Source organism: Emydura macquarii, unplaced genomic scaffold (genome assembly GCF_026122565.2).
Source record: "Emydura macquarii macquarii isolate MOO-44397 ecotype Brisbane River unplaced genomic scaffold, CSIRO-AGI_Emac_v2 contig_2676, whole genome shotgun sequence".
Lineage (NCBI taxonomy): Eukaryota > Metazoa > Chordata > Testudines > Chelidae > Emydura > Emydura macquarii.
In genome coordinates this window covers 256987-271352 of record NW_027132813.1, presented here as the reverse complement: position 1 = coordinate 271352, position 14366 = coordinate 256987, and the positions used below count along the sequence as shown (strand labels likewise).

Below are 14366 nucleotides of genomic sequence, written 5' to 3'. Positions count from 1 at the left end.
GCTCCAGGACTTTGAGGCCAGTCAACGTGCATGCTGCGGAGCTACTCTGTGCCACACTCACTCCCTCACACCGGCTCTGGGCCTACTCCAGCTACTTGCAGGACACTGCATTGCCACTGGCTGCTCCGAGCCACCCAGACCCTCTTGGGCTTGGTTGCATTTTTCTCCCAATTGGCTCCAATCTCCAGTTATTTCTGTCTGTTTCTCCGTCTAGCCATCGAGACTACCTGGGTTTTCACCCTGCGCCTATCACCGGGGGATCTTGGCACCTTCAAAACAGTCACATGCCTGCTGCAGCCTGTTTCATCATATCGCATGAGAGCCTCAGGACAGTTGGTGGCTCCTCCCCTGGGAGGGAACAGGATGGAGAATGGAAATCCCAGCACTCCAGTCCCGCCTCACCAACTGGTGATCCCAGCATGAGGGCTCTGATTTGCTGACAGATGCAGGTGAGGATGATGCCTTTGTGTTAGTCAACGTGGGCAGACTGGTCGGCATCTGTGACTAGGAACCAAAAGGCTGGAGGTTCCTGCTCAGGGCTCTGAGCTGAGATGTGTCAGCCTGAGTCACATCCTAGGTCAATAGAACAGCGCCCTCTCTGTACAGAGCAGCCATGCTGAGTCAAAGGCAGCAGGCAAAGTGTACAAGGTGTCGCTGCTATGTGCCTGTTTGTGTGTGATACAGAGAAAGGCAGGGAGGATATCAGGTGAAGGAGCACAACACCCTACCGCTTCCACTCTCTCTATCCCCATCCCACCTCACAGCTCTCGCGGTTGTTACTGCCTAATCAAAACATCCTGCATCCGCATAGCGCGTCACATAGCCCAGACATGACCACATCACTCCCTTTCTTATCTGCCTGTTTGTTCTTCCCTGGTCCAGGCATTGCCTTTTGACATCCCGTGGCTCAGCCCTTCCCCATCTCAGATATGACTGGGAGACGGAGACATGTAAATGAACTGCCGGCTCATGCTGCGCTATTTATTCTGGCCGGTCCCCAGACAGCTCCTGTGCTCAAGCAGGAGGGCTCTCTCCCTGCCAGCACCAGGGAGGATGGAGCTAACTTCACTGTGCTTGGGGCACAGAAAAGAGGGGAAAGGGCTGAGATGAAATAATTATGGGTCAAGTGGTGCTCTCTATGCAGCAGACCACTGCACAATGCTGGCACTCCCACTGCAAGGGTTCAGGTGTGTCAAGAGAGCACAAACTCTCCATTCCAACCAGTTTACTGGCATGACAGGATACTATGTGTGTGTGTGTAGGCTGGCAACTCCACCCAGGAGGGGCGTTGTGGCCCTTCCTCAGGCCCAGGCTCCGAGAAAGGCCACAGCATCTTGCTACAAGGGGAAAGTTAGCAGGTTGCAAGAGTCTGTAGCCGCCGGCCCACCCAGGCAGGGCGGGACTGGCAAGGGAGTCTGTAGACACAAGCCTTGGTATCCTCTGCAGCTGCAGGCCCAGAGGAGACAAGAACTCCCATGGTTGTTAGGGAAGAGGGGAGGGGGTGCAGGCCCACCCAACTCCACTGCATCCCAGCCCAGGGCCCTACCAGTGGCAAGGGGTTCTGCCACTGCGTCAGGAGAGCTCCAGCCGCAACACGCTGACACTGATGCCAGCGCAAGCTCAGCCAGACTGTAGTCAACTGCCCCTGCTACTTCCTCCCACCCTGAACCTGGAGCCAGGGGTCTTCCTCAGATTCCCTGGGGTAGATGACTAAAGGGAGTCCCACAAGTCCCTCCCCATCGGCCAGCGGCAGGTCCAGGAACGCCTCAGGGCTGTCAGCGGATGGCAGCATCTCCAGGTCACAGGATCCTAGTGGGTCCTACAGCACACAGGGCTCAGGCAGCTCCAGCACGTCCCAGACAACAGGCAGCTCCTCTAGGTCTTGGCTGGCCTCAGGGGGTCCCTCCCAGTCAGCAGCCTCCAGTAGCTCTTCCCAGTCACTAAGGCCCGGTAGCCCCAGCAGGCCCTTGAGACTCTAGTCCACGGAGGGCTCACGCTGCCCAGCCACAGGGCCTGGGTTGGGCTCAGACCACAGCCTCAGGGAAGAAGCATCCCTCTCTGGCAGCAGCTTCCCCCACACTGAGCTCTAGGCTGGCCTTTTGTACTTCCCCATCCTGGCTTGGCCCTACCCTTCTGCTCCCAGGGTCTGTGGCCTGCAGTGTCCTGATCCGTCCAGCAAGGGCATCACGGCCCTTTGGCCACAGCACCTGGCTACACAGTGGCTCAGGGTTCCAGCCAGTCTCTGGGCCTGATTCTCCTCTTAGGCCTTGTCTACGTGGTGTGGCAAAGCATGCCAGAGGAGGGTGATTTGTAAAGCACTTGATACATGTTGCGTTTCAGCTGCCTCATGTAGACCTTGCTGGCAGATTATAATAGGTGCCTAATTCGCATTAAGGTGGTCCTGTTTCAGAGGTTAATAGAGTGCAACATGTTAAAGCGCTTTACAAATCACGCCCCTCTGATGTGCTTAGCCAGCACTGTGTAGACAAGCCCTTAGACACGCTGGTGAAAATCAGGAGTGACTCCACGAAGTCAGTGGAATCATTTAGGAGTGAGTGGAGAATCAGGCTCTCTGTGGTTAGGCTGAGGGACTTCAAAGAGGGAAATGGGAGTTTTATACTGTGTGGGTGAGATCCCCAGCTGGGGTCACTAAGCACTGCCCCACTAACATCAATGGGACAGATCCTCAGTGTGTGTAAATCAGAACAGCTCCCTTGGTATCAATGGCTGCTTTCTATTTCAAACCCACTGCCCCTGCCTTCAGTGGTCTTTCTTTGTGAGGCTGTTCCTGCGTCTCTTCCTTGTCTCACTGGATTACACACTGCCTGGATGTCTTGCTCATCAGTGGGAGGCTCTCTTTTATTTGCACCAATCCCCACGCTTTTGAAGCTACAATCACAACAAGACCATGTCATTATTTGTTATTCCCACTGTGTCAGCTATTACCCAGCTGGACATGGTGGAGCTAAAAGCTGTTCCCATGGATAAACTGACCCTATTGTCACACACTTCATCAGGCCTTGAATTTTCATATTAAGGGAGCAAAGAAATGACAAAAGCCATCCTACCTCCATTAGGTTAAGTGTGAATTAGTTTTGGTTGTTTGGGGCTTTTCTGGAAAACCCTACTTTGAGTCTTTGGGGCTGTGATAGGGTAGTCCGTCCCTGAAGGGTAGTGGCGCCTAATGGTCAGTCCACCCCTTCACATGGCATGGCCCGTTAAGAGAATAAAGAGTCTGAGTATATATACTAGGACCAGAGAGACAATGGGGGAGAGGAAATGGTCCCGGGAGTAAGAAATGTTTTGGAGGAAATCCCATTGCTGTTTCTTTAAGGAGACAGGAGCTGTGTAGAAAGGGCGGGGAAAGCTTCCCCTCTCACCCAACCAATTGGGGATGAGCTGGGAGAAGGGAACCAGCATAAAGGCTGATTCCTCTCACCCCAAAGCAGACCATTGGAGATACTAGGGAAAAGGCTGGCCTACTGAGAAGCTGCATTAAGGGAAGGGGGCTAGTAGCTGGAAAAGACCCTGTAGCTGGCTAATCCATAACTCTGTTTCAGAGAGGAAGACTCCTTCTTAGGATGGACTATCTAACCTGTCTAACAAAACCCTGGTCTGGGGAGGAGAGTGGGTGACTCCTCCTCCTAAGAAAGGACTGAAAAGGGGTCACCCTGAGAAGGAACTAGGGAGGGTTCCTAGACCAGATCCTGTTTTCAGGCACAGGAAAGATGAGTCTCCTAAAGAAAGGAGCCAGAGTCTGCTAGCTGAACTAGTTCTAACAGATATCCCTGGGTGTATCTGAGTGAGCTTCTGCTTGTGCCTATTGCTGTCATTAATATAGGAGTGCCCTGAAAGTGGGGGTTAACTCTTGATTTTAAAAAAAAGTTCTGTCTGGACTTGTTTATAAGCTGGGTCAAGGGAAGTGAGGTGGGGCTGCAGTGCTATGCCTGCCTGAAAAGGTGGGCAGCAGGGTGACCTTCACACCATCACAGAGGCTTGTGAGTTGCAAAGCGCTTGCTCCAGCCACTCTAGGAGAGACTGGAGATGGATTTATGGGGTGAACAGAGACTGATGTCCTCTCTCCTCCAGAGTGGGGTCCCTCTGGGGCAAGAGGGGGATGCTCAGGGCTGAGCAAGCAGGGAGATTACATTCCCCTTTGCTCCAAAACTCCGGTGATAGTTGGGTCATAAAGGAGAGGTTAATCCTATAGGCATCAGCCTTAACCTGCAGGCAAAGCAGAGATTTGCAGCTGCTAGTAGGAGCATGAGCAGAGCCACAAGGCTTCCCTTTGCCTTTCTCACCTCTGTAAAGGGGCATGTGATACCTTTATTTTGCCTGTGCCTTAGGTGGGGATCAGGGCAGAAGCTGCCAGAGTATCTCTGGGCACAACAGGCCATGATGGCTGTCTCCCTCCTGCAGCCTGGTGGTTTGCTGAGCTCCTGCTGTGCTCTTGTGCTCTGGGAGATGATTATCAGAGGCCTGTGACTCCAGGATTAGCTCTCTGGTTACTGCTACCCAGCAGGGGCTCTCGGACTCCTGCCATCCCTCCTCCACTACAAATCTCCTGCCTCATCTGGTGAGACATAGCTTGCCAGACCCCCTGTGAGTTTGTGAGTTCTGGGCTAGAACAAGGGGTGGGGAGAACTTTATCAGCTAGCCTGTGGCATGGCTAACTAGGATCAGCAAGAGTTCAGAGTTAACAGCTCCAGGAGGCAGATACAAAGGTGTGTGGGGAGAAACAGAGATGATGGGAATGACAGAAAGACTCAAAATTACTCGCCCAGCTAACAGGCAGTTTGGCTCTGTTTCTTACAGCAGGTATTAGCCAGTGGCCAGGGCACTCACCTGGGATGTGAGACCCCCTAATGTTCAATTCCTCGCTCTGCCACAGACGTCCTGTGTGCCCTTGGGACAGTCACTTTATTTTTCTGTGCCTCTATTCCCCATCTGTAAAAAGGGGATAATAGCACTGCCCTCCTCATAGGGAATTTGTGACAATAGATACTTTGAAGACTCTGAGCTGCGCAAATATTATAGCAATAGAGGCTAGATATGTACCTTCGATAGAGAGAGATGCAGGCAGAGGCAGCTGGTTTGGGAGCTGATGAGATTCAGGGAGAGCAAGATCCCTCAAACAGTTCCATTCAGATCATAAGCATGCAGATCCTGGGATGTATCTGAACCTCTTTGGTCCAAAAAATGTAGCTGGAAATTCATGCAAATACCAATTTTATCCCGTTGTTTACGGTTCTGTAAGGAAATGCTGAGGTGGGTTTTCACCGCTGGTCCAACTCCAGCACACACAAGTTTTAGCGGAACTTCTTCAGACCTTCCTGTGGCTTCTGTTGGATTTGGACAAGTGAATCTCAGGGGAGGCTTGGGACCTTTTATTTGTGATGTTTATGCAAACTCGTTCATGCGCACGCTCTCTCTCTCTGCTCAAGGCTCAGCGTCAGACTCTCCAAAACCAGCCACACCCTATTGGCCTCAGAGGAGATACAGGGGGTAAGTGGAGGTCCTGCCACTGTCTGGGCATTCACTGGGTGATATTGGCAGTGGCCGCAGGGCAGTGGGTGTCAACTGGCCATTTGCAGGTCCCCCTCCCCCTTCCTTGTCACTAGAGACTCCTGAGGGATTTTCAGAGATGTCATTAATTAGAATCTGTAGCATGTGACTCCACATCTGGAATGAGTTAAATGGGGAGAGCCTTGCCAGCTGTGCTCGGTTAGGTTTATTCATTCTTGAAAGAGCTGTGTAGAATAAGCTGTAAAATAAAAAGTTCCATTGATTGACATTTTCCCCCTGGGACTCTCCCTGCCCCCACAGTCTAAACCTGGGCAGTCAGCCCTGGTACCTGCTACGGTATGATAATCCCAGGTAATGACTGTGTATGGCTGAGGATGGTGTAAAAAAATTACTGGGCAAGAGTTAATGATCAATTTTCTTCCTGCAAGAACACAGCAAACTGTGATGAGACAGTGTGAGGGAAGTGAATTAATAAGAGTATTTAAGGAGTGAGAAGAACAGCCCGTTGGCCTGGCCTCCATTATTTATCCCCAGAGGAAGCGCAGCAACAGTAATAGCTTCCTGCACAAGTCCAATCACTGATGCATCTCAACTCTGACCCGCAGAGCCCTCCTCCCTCTCCCTCCTACACACTCCCCCCCTAGATTTGAGGAGAGTTCTGTCTCTGTGGCCTGTTCCATCCTCGGCCAGTGCGGGGGCCAAACAGAGACATATGGGAACAACCTTCTATCACACAGAGGTAAATGATGGAGGCAGATGAGAGGCCTGAGGGGCAGCGGAGAAATAAATCATTCCCTGATTCCCTCTCCCTCCCTACTCCAGGATCCCTCCTGCTGCCACGCTGAACACCCAATTCCTGATACTTCAGAGGAAGGTGTAAAACTCTACACATACAGTTCCCACAATGCTCCTTATTAGGCAATAATGTCCTAGACAAACACACACAGTTCAGAAGGCTCCTGCTCTCCGTACTAGACCCCTCTAGTTTCCAGAGGGCATTTTGACTTCCCAGCTGAAGCTATCTTCAGCTGCTTCCATGGCTTTGTCTCTGGATCCAGCAGGGATTAAGGAGGTCCAGAATCAGCCAGAAGATGATGGGAAAATTTTTCAGGAGAGCTATTTCCCGGCCTCATTGATCTTTACTCTCAACAGATCCTGAACCATGTTGAGCAATCTCAGTCCCACACATTGAGCCTGCTGCTGCCCATAACCATAACCTGAAGCTTTTTAGGATTGGCAAGTTAGGTCCCTGGCAGTAGAGTTTAGCTAGGGCACAGATTCACTAGTGCCAGTTGGGGAAAAAGACCATTTGTGATGCTTCTCCTGGGGTACCCAGAATTGAAACCCACTCTTACCCCTCTCAGCCTCAGCTTAGCAGCAGTGATGCTTTCACTTGCTATGTGTCAGCTCTGTGACACACCAACTTGTCTGCCTTGCCAGCAAACTCTAAAGGACTCTGCCAGGCCAAACCTTGCCTTGCAGGTAACAAACACTGACACACACACCTAGCTCCTGAGTGCCCTAGAGACATCTCTCTGCAACGTCCAGACCCTCTTGCTGGACACTCACAGTAGTTATTAAGTTTGCTGCCTAAAAAACAGTGTGCCTGTTAGGTTATCTGAGGACTCACTCTCCAGTCCAATACACAGCACTGCGAAGGTTTTGTAATAAAACAAGAATAAGTTTATTAACAAAGAACAGAGATTTAAGTGATAAGGGGTAAGAATGAAAGAGACAGGGATGGTTACAAGAAAAACCGAACAAAACATGCTTTCTAAGGACTAAAAACTTAATTTTAGCAAGCTACAATCTTTGTCTAAGCAGGTTTCTCACCTATAGTCCAGTCCGGCTACTCTTGCCTCCCAGGTCAAGAAGATCCATCTTTCATGGCATTAAAGGTACTGCTCTCCTTTGTCCCCTAGCTGATAGATTCCTCGAATGTCTCTTTGTCCCCTCATATTAGCCCAAAGTTCATTGTCTCTGCCAGGAAGGCTTCTTGGGGTGCAGACTCCATTCCTCGTGACGTTAAGCGTGACTATTTGCTAGCTTGATGGCTTTGTTTCCCTAATACATAAATGTACTTCTCATTGTCCTCTGCGATCGAGCAGGTCAGACAAGTAAATACATTTTCCTTTGTTTACGTCAGGTGCTGGGCTTGACGCACTGCCTGTCAAACACATTTTTAGAACGTACTTCCAGCACACGTTTATAGCTCTTTGTATACACCCTGCACACACATCAGGCAATGATTATCGGGACCAGCATGTTACCAGTTTGCATAGGATACTTTACTGTAACACCTTTCAGCAACAGATTCTGATAGCAGTGAGTTGGGGCAATGAGTGTGTCAGGCCTGGTGTGAGTTATCGTGTGATGTCCCCCTGCCAGTTGGCACTGGGGGGTTCCCAGGGTCACACCATCTCAGGCAGTGCATGCAAATGGACAGAGGCACGCTGATGGATGTTACCAAATGTCAGCCAGAATGACCAGGAGACCAGGGATTATGCAGCCCACCTGAGATCTCACACAGGCTGCAAGGGACCTTCCCCATACACCAGCTCCAGAGCTTGCCACGGCACTCAGCTTTCCTGCAGCGTATGTGAGCTGCAGAGAATCGGCTCAGAGAGAGTGGCACTGCTACTTAGCCAGGGCTACAAATATGACCTGTGTGATAAGTGATCTCACAGCAGGGCCCTAGAATGGGGATCGCATTCACGATAACACGTGTTCTGTTAAAGCTCTTTGCCAGGTTATTTTATTATTACTCTTCCGTTTTGTTTAAAAGCAGGACTGAGCCACAGGCACAAGAAATGTTAGCCCTCCCTGGCAATCACTGGTTTGACTTCTTTGTGCTGCTGAGGGCAAAGCACCTCTTCCCCTTCCCCTGTTTCCACGTGGTTTGGTCCCTACACTGGAGCAGAGAGAGGGGAGGGGAACCCAGGTGAGGACTGCTAAAACCAGCAGCTTAGATAGGACATTACATGCTTCTGTATCTGGGAGTTGAGCTCAGTTCCCAAGCCTGGGCAGCAGGAAAAGCAGTAACTGTGCCATCCACAGGCTGGGAACTTTGTTTCCACATGGAAGCCAGGACACACTGTGAATGAGATGAGTTCCTTCTATGGCAAATGCGTTTCCTGGAGGTGGTTCCGATGCTGGGCAGACCCTGTGCTGAGGACAGCCTGCATCCTGGGTAATGGAGGCTGTAAGGAAGAGCTCAGGAATGGCCCCATCAGCCTGTAGCACACAGAGGGCCAATATCGCCATCCCCTCCTCCTATTTTTGCAGCTATCTGTAGTGTTTTGGAAAGGAAAGGGTGAGTGACGCTGGCTACAGCCAAGTGCAGTGTGTGTAGGTGTTGTGCAAGCTTCCCTCACGCTGCTCCATCCATAACCTATAGTCCTGTCCCCCTTCTATTCTGGGCTAGCCTTAAGCAGAGGCCTCCTAGCATGGTGAAGGGTTGTGAAAGAGGAGTGAAGATCGCTCATCGCACGTCATACCTAGCCTAGGCCTGTGTCCTGGATTGTGGAATTCAGAGAGCTACTGGACTGGAACCACTAGTGGGCTGGTGAGCCTGAAGCAAACGTGGCTGGAGAGTAACCTTCTCTGGTCTGTCACTCCCTGCATCAAAGCTCCATGTGCTCCCTAGGACGACAGCACTCCCTCAGCACCCCTCCAGGTCCCAGCTGAAGCCAGCAAACACCCAAGGAACCAGAAAATCAGAGCTCATCCGAGAAGTTGAGCTAGGGTTGCCAAGTTTGGTTGGACGTATTCCTGGCAGTTTCATCACATGACATAATCTTTAATTCCTGGAGACTCCAGGACAATCCTGGAGGGTTGGCAACCCGAAAGGCAGTGGCACCACTGCCTTGAAAGGGTGACTGGACTGCACAACCCACAGAAGTCCCTCTGCACTTTGATTAAATCATATCTCCCATCGCCATCCCAGAGATGGGTGAGCCAGCAGCTGGGTCACTGTGTGATTGGCAGGGACCCAGCTGAGCCCCGGACTGCGCCTGGTGAGCTCAGCAGCATGGAGGAACAGAGGCAGAGAAATTTGAGACCTCATAGGTCACAGCTGCTCCATCCCCCCCTGCCCAGAGGAGGGCTGTTGCCTGCAGTTCACTCATGCATTGGGGCTTTCACCACTCCCCTTGGGGAGCCTTTTTTTCAGCCTGACAGGCTCCTTGTTATTGGGATGCTCTACACCAGATCTCAACCAACACAGAGCGAGGATTCAAGTGATGTAATTCAAGCCAGTGCCTCACCCCAGCTGATGGCAGACAGAGCAGGAGACAGAAAGGTCTTTCCCAGGAGCCAAATCTCTGTGGCCTGTCTGATCTCTCTCTCTCCATGTGTTCCCTTCTGTCCAGCTATCTGTCGGGGTTGTCACCCATCCATCTTGATGCTTACGCTGAGGGCCCGTGGAGTGTCCGACTCTTTCCCCACAGGTCAAATGGTTGCTGCAATGTCCAGGACTGACCGAAGGGACAGATCACATCCCACGGTGCTTAGAGCCGACAGGCACTGTCTGTCCCACTAGAAAGCCAAAATCCCCTTTCTAGGGCACAGGAACATGTCGAGCAACTGAACGCCAGCAGAGTAATGTGGGACAAGCAGCTCTTTGCTGGAGGCGACTGAAATCCCCTCCGCTTTCAACAGACCCAGCCCAGACAAGCCTCGGCACCTTTCCCTTTCCCACAGCACGTACCCACAGAGGCCCCACCTGAGCGAGCAGAGGAGTGGAAACGGCTTAAATGGTTTGGAGCAGCTCCCAGGGGAGCATCGTGATGGTGACAGCTAAGGTTACTCATTGCTGCCTGCTCTTGCGCCTTTAGGGCACAAATTTAACCCTTTAATAGTCCCAGAGCAATAAAGAGTGCTGCAGGCAGGAAATAAACTCCCCTCACATGTGCAGTAGGCAGCCTGGGGAGGGGAAGGCAGGTAAGGGTTGGCCCCTACAGGGAAGAAGCCAGGGGGACTCAGACGATTCATCTGTGACCACTTCACTGGAGGGGGGATATTGACACGCTTGGATGAGGGAGAATCCAGCTCAGCACTCCTTGGCTAACAGGCTGGCAGCTTGGGCTGTGATTTAACAGTCTGCGGGGAAGGTATTCCGGATGGGAGAATTAAATGAAGGGGGATCCCTGAGCCGCCTCTCCTCTCCTCTTCCTTCCCCTCCAAGGCTGGATTTAGGCACCCTGGGGCCCTAGGCACCTCATGACGCAGGGCACCTCTCTCCCCACACTCCCACCCCATTTGGGGCAGTGGTGACAGAGGGGCTGCTTCCTCCCAGAAAGGCAGGGGCAACAACATGAGTCACCCTTCTCCCTCCATGAGCCAGCAGCAGAGGTCCTCTCCTTCGCTCCAGAGAGATGGGGTGGCAGCAGAGGGGTGCTCAGTTCTTACCCCCAGGAACGAGGGTACATATGTATGGGGAATATGCTCTTCTCTTTCTGCCACACACCGAGCCCTCTGCTGGAGTGGTGTTGACAGCCCCCTTTCCCACCCCTAGAGCAGTGGTTCTCTGCACTGTACGGGGGAGTTTACGTCTCTGAGAGCTATTATTCCAGGCCCTCTGCCCATTCAGGCAGGCGTCTCTGCATCAGTCATGCTCAGCTCATCGGGTGGGTGGTTTATAAGCTTTTCTTCATAATCCCAAGAGCTAAGAGCTTACTTGTAATGAAAGCTGAGAGTCTGATTCAATCCCATGACTCCAGAAGCTGGAGCCCTAGCCATAGGCTTCTATGCCTCTGCCTTAATCCTTCCCTCCCTGGGGAGTGCTTGCTATAGACTCCCAATAATGGTATTTATCTATTTATTTATTATCATTGCAGAGCTGCCAACCCCCCCATTTGGTGCAGGACTACCCCAGATGTGGCTCACCAGTGCCAGGGTCCCACAGCCGCTGGGACCGCAGCAGCTGTAACCTGAGGATTATTGATTTGCAGGAGAGGAAGCTTCCTACAAAGCCGATCTCCCTCCATTAGGGCTGTGGTGCTAAGAGACAGACATGGGGCTGCTGCCTCCTCCCCCTGCCTCAGCGGCTGGTCTCTGCACAGCAGGCAACAGCTGCTTCCTCTCTAGCAGCTGCAGTGACTGGAATGAAGGGGGTGGGTTTTTCCCTCCCTCAGTCCTGCCAGAACCTGTGTGTGTGAAACAGAATGGAGGGGAAGGAAGCGGGTGAGCAAGGAAGAATCAAGTCTGGAGTAATAGGAATCCAGCCTAGGGTAGAGAGAAAGTGGGGGAGATGCCCCCTGAAATTACCATGAGGGGTGGGGAAGAAGCCTGCAGATGCCAGAGAGGTTGGGGTACAGACCTGCCATCTTCTCCTTGAGCACACCAGACAGGGAGAGCAGACCACTAGGCCTCCGCCCTCCATGCAGACAAATACTAGGGTAGAGAGCCTTTTGGGAGACAGCAAAGGCCCATTAGTTCAGAGCAGCACTCAGATGCTTTACAAAGCCCAGATGCTGTGGGGTCCCATGCCCCCCAACTAGTCTGTAAGTATTTTTACAGTATTGCAAAGAGGTTGAGATACTGGGGGGTTATGGGGTTCAATGTCAAGGCTCTGATAATTTAGACTCATTATTTAAAATAACTCACAATTCCTCTGGATGCTCCCATGTCCCAGCCTCCCACTCCAGGGGTTTCTAAGGCACCCCTCTTATCAGGAGGCTTGCCCCATGCAATCACGTCCAGCCACTGGCAGCCAGGCGGTTCATGTGTGCCAGGGTGCATGGTGCTGCACTGAGCAGAGAGGAAGTCACGGCCTCTGCCCTCCCTCAGGACTGAACATCTGTGATTCAGACACAGATGGCACCAGGTGGGTGGCCAAAGGCTGGTTTACGTCCAGAGTTGGACAGAGGTTTCCCAGACTCACCAGGAACTCTGCAGAGTCGGGCTATTTTCATAGCTTTGGAAATCGCTTGGCTGTACTTTTCTGGATATTCCCTGACTCAATTCAGCCTCACCAGCAAATGCAACATCGGGGCTGCAGCAGCAAATGAGAGAGCGGGCTGTGTCACAGCAGCTACAGTAAATCTCAGAGTGATTGACCAAGTCTGCCTAGGGGACCACAAAGATCCATGAGCTCCATGGAAATCCACTGGAAAAAGCCTCCCCTGTGGGATTTGTTCACTGCAGCCCCTGCTGGGGCACTGTAGAATTCAAAGAGGAAACTTTTCAAACTCCTTAGAGCAGAAAAGGCAGTGTCAGCAGCCCATTCATGCAAGCTCAGTAGTGTGGTCTAGTTGTGAGATCAGGGCCTGAGCGTCAGGAATCCTAGGTTCTATTCCCAGCTCAGCACTTACTGAGTTTGATAAAATCACATGAGAATGGGGGTGGAAACATCATTACAAATTCCAGCTGTGTTGGCCACTGTTCTCCAGAATCTCCTGGAGCAGATCCCTGCCATTATGCTTTGTTTGACAGAGGGGCTGGGGTGGGGTCAGCATGGAGCAGATGGTGGTCTGGGGGCAGACTGAGTTTTGGAAATCCAAGGGCTTCAGCATGTTGGTTTTTTCACTCCACCCTTTCTCACACTGTACAGGCCAACCCCTTCTTTTATGGAACAGATGGGATCTTGCATACAGTATTTGTAGCACACATAGCGTCTCTAACTCAACCCCTTCGGTGGAACTGGGGTGAATAGATGGTTCTGCACCCTCCTCATTGCTGCTAATTGAAACAATGAAAAAAACTGGAACACCCCATCACTTTGGGGGAGCAAAGGAATACCACACACATGCATTCAGGCAGTAATTTGCAGCCAGTAATTTGGGGTGGAACATGGCAGCTCTTCAACACAAGAATTCTCACCTCAACCTAAGATGGGGGCTTTCACCTATAGGGACTATGGAGCTGACAGTAAAGCTTGTGGGGCTACAGGCAGAGCGTCTTCAGCAACAGCCCCTCAACTGCCAAGTCTCCTTCCACCAGATATCAAGATGAGCACAGATCTTGCCACCTGCTGAATTAAATGCTTCATTCCTGTGCAAAGTTCTCCCAGAAAAACATCGCAGAGAATGGCACCACTACTCACCCCTGAAACAGCCTAATAAAAGATGAGGGGGAGTTAAACCATCCATGCTGAGTCCCAGCCCACTCCGCACCCTCACCTCCTACTCAGTCACACGCACCATCCGGTCTCTCCTAGTGCAGAGTAACTCTGCACTGAGGCCTCTGAGCTGCAAATGCCCCCATCACACCCTGCCAGTCAGTGGTAATTGCTCCTTGCCCTCCAAACTCTTAGCCTGAGATTCCATGCTAGGAATCCAAAATTTCAACACAGCAGGCTCCTGGCCTACCTTAGACATTTCTGCTAAGCAATCCCAGAGCTGAGAACAGCGTTGATGTCAGTGCATCACCTGCCCCAACTTTAAGCCGTCCCTCCCTTCTCCTCATCTTCTTTCCCCTTTCCCAGTCTCCTCTCCCCTCACCTGCCACAAAGGCAGAGTGGGCCTGGAGCCATTGAGTGGATCTGGTTCTTTGAAGTCCAAGGCACATCATTCAGGTGAGACCTGAAACCTCAGCAGCAGTCAGCACAAGGGGCCTGAGTCTCTCCTGCTCTTTGTTGAGTCACGTCTGTGCAAAAGTGGGTGTAAAACCCCCTCAGGTCTGTTACCCCCTCTACTCCTCCCCCCCCACGGTGATGTGGTGTCGTGATTTTGAGGAAGGTGGTCTGGGGCAATGGGAGCCTCTGTAGCAGGTGGCAGGATGTTCTGAAGTGAAGCAGAACTCTGCCCTGAGCCATCGCCTGTATCTCACCTCACAGACATGTAATGCCTCAAACAGCCCTCACCCCCAAGAGGGGAGTCAGAGGCCTTATCCCCATTGTA

General features: G+C 51.8%; 1 long non-coding RNA gene across 2 annotated transcripts; it reads left to right on the top strand.

Moving 5' to 3' along the window:
- Positions 1-3464: 3464 nt before the first annotated feature.
- LOC137164462 (uncharacterized) lies at positions 3465-13011 on the top strand. 2 transcript variants are annotated; one of them, XR_010923039.1, is made up of 4 exons: positions 3465-4576; positions 5445-5505; positions 7351-7424; positions 11364-13011. It is a non-coding gene; the product is annotated as an uncharacterized lncRNA (long non-coding RNA). The 2 variants fall into 2 exon arrangements; XR_010923038.1 differs by lacking the exon at positions 7351-7424.
- The last annotated feature ends 1355 nt before the right edge of the window (positions 13012-14366 follow it).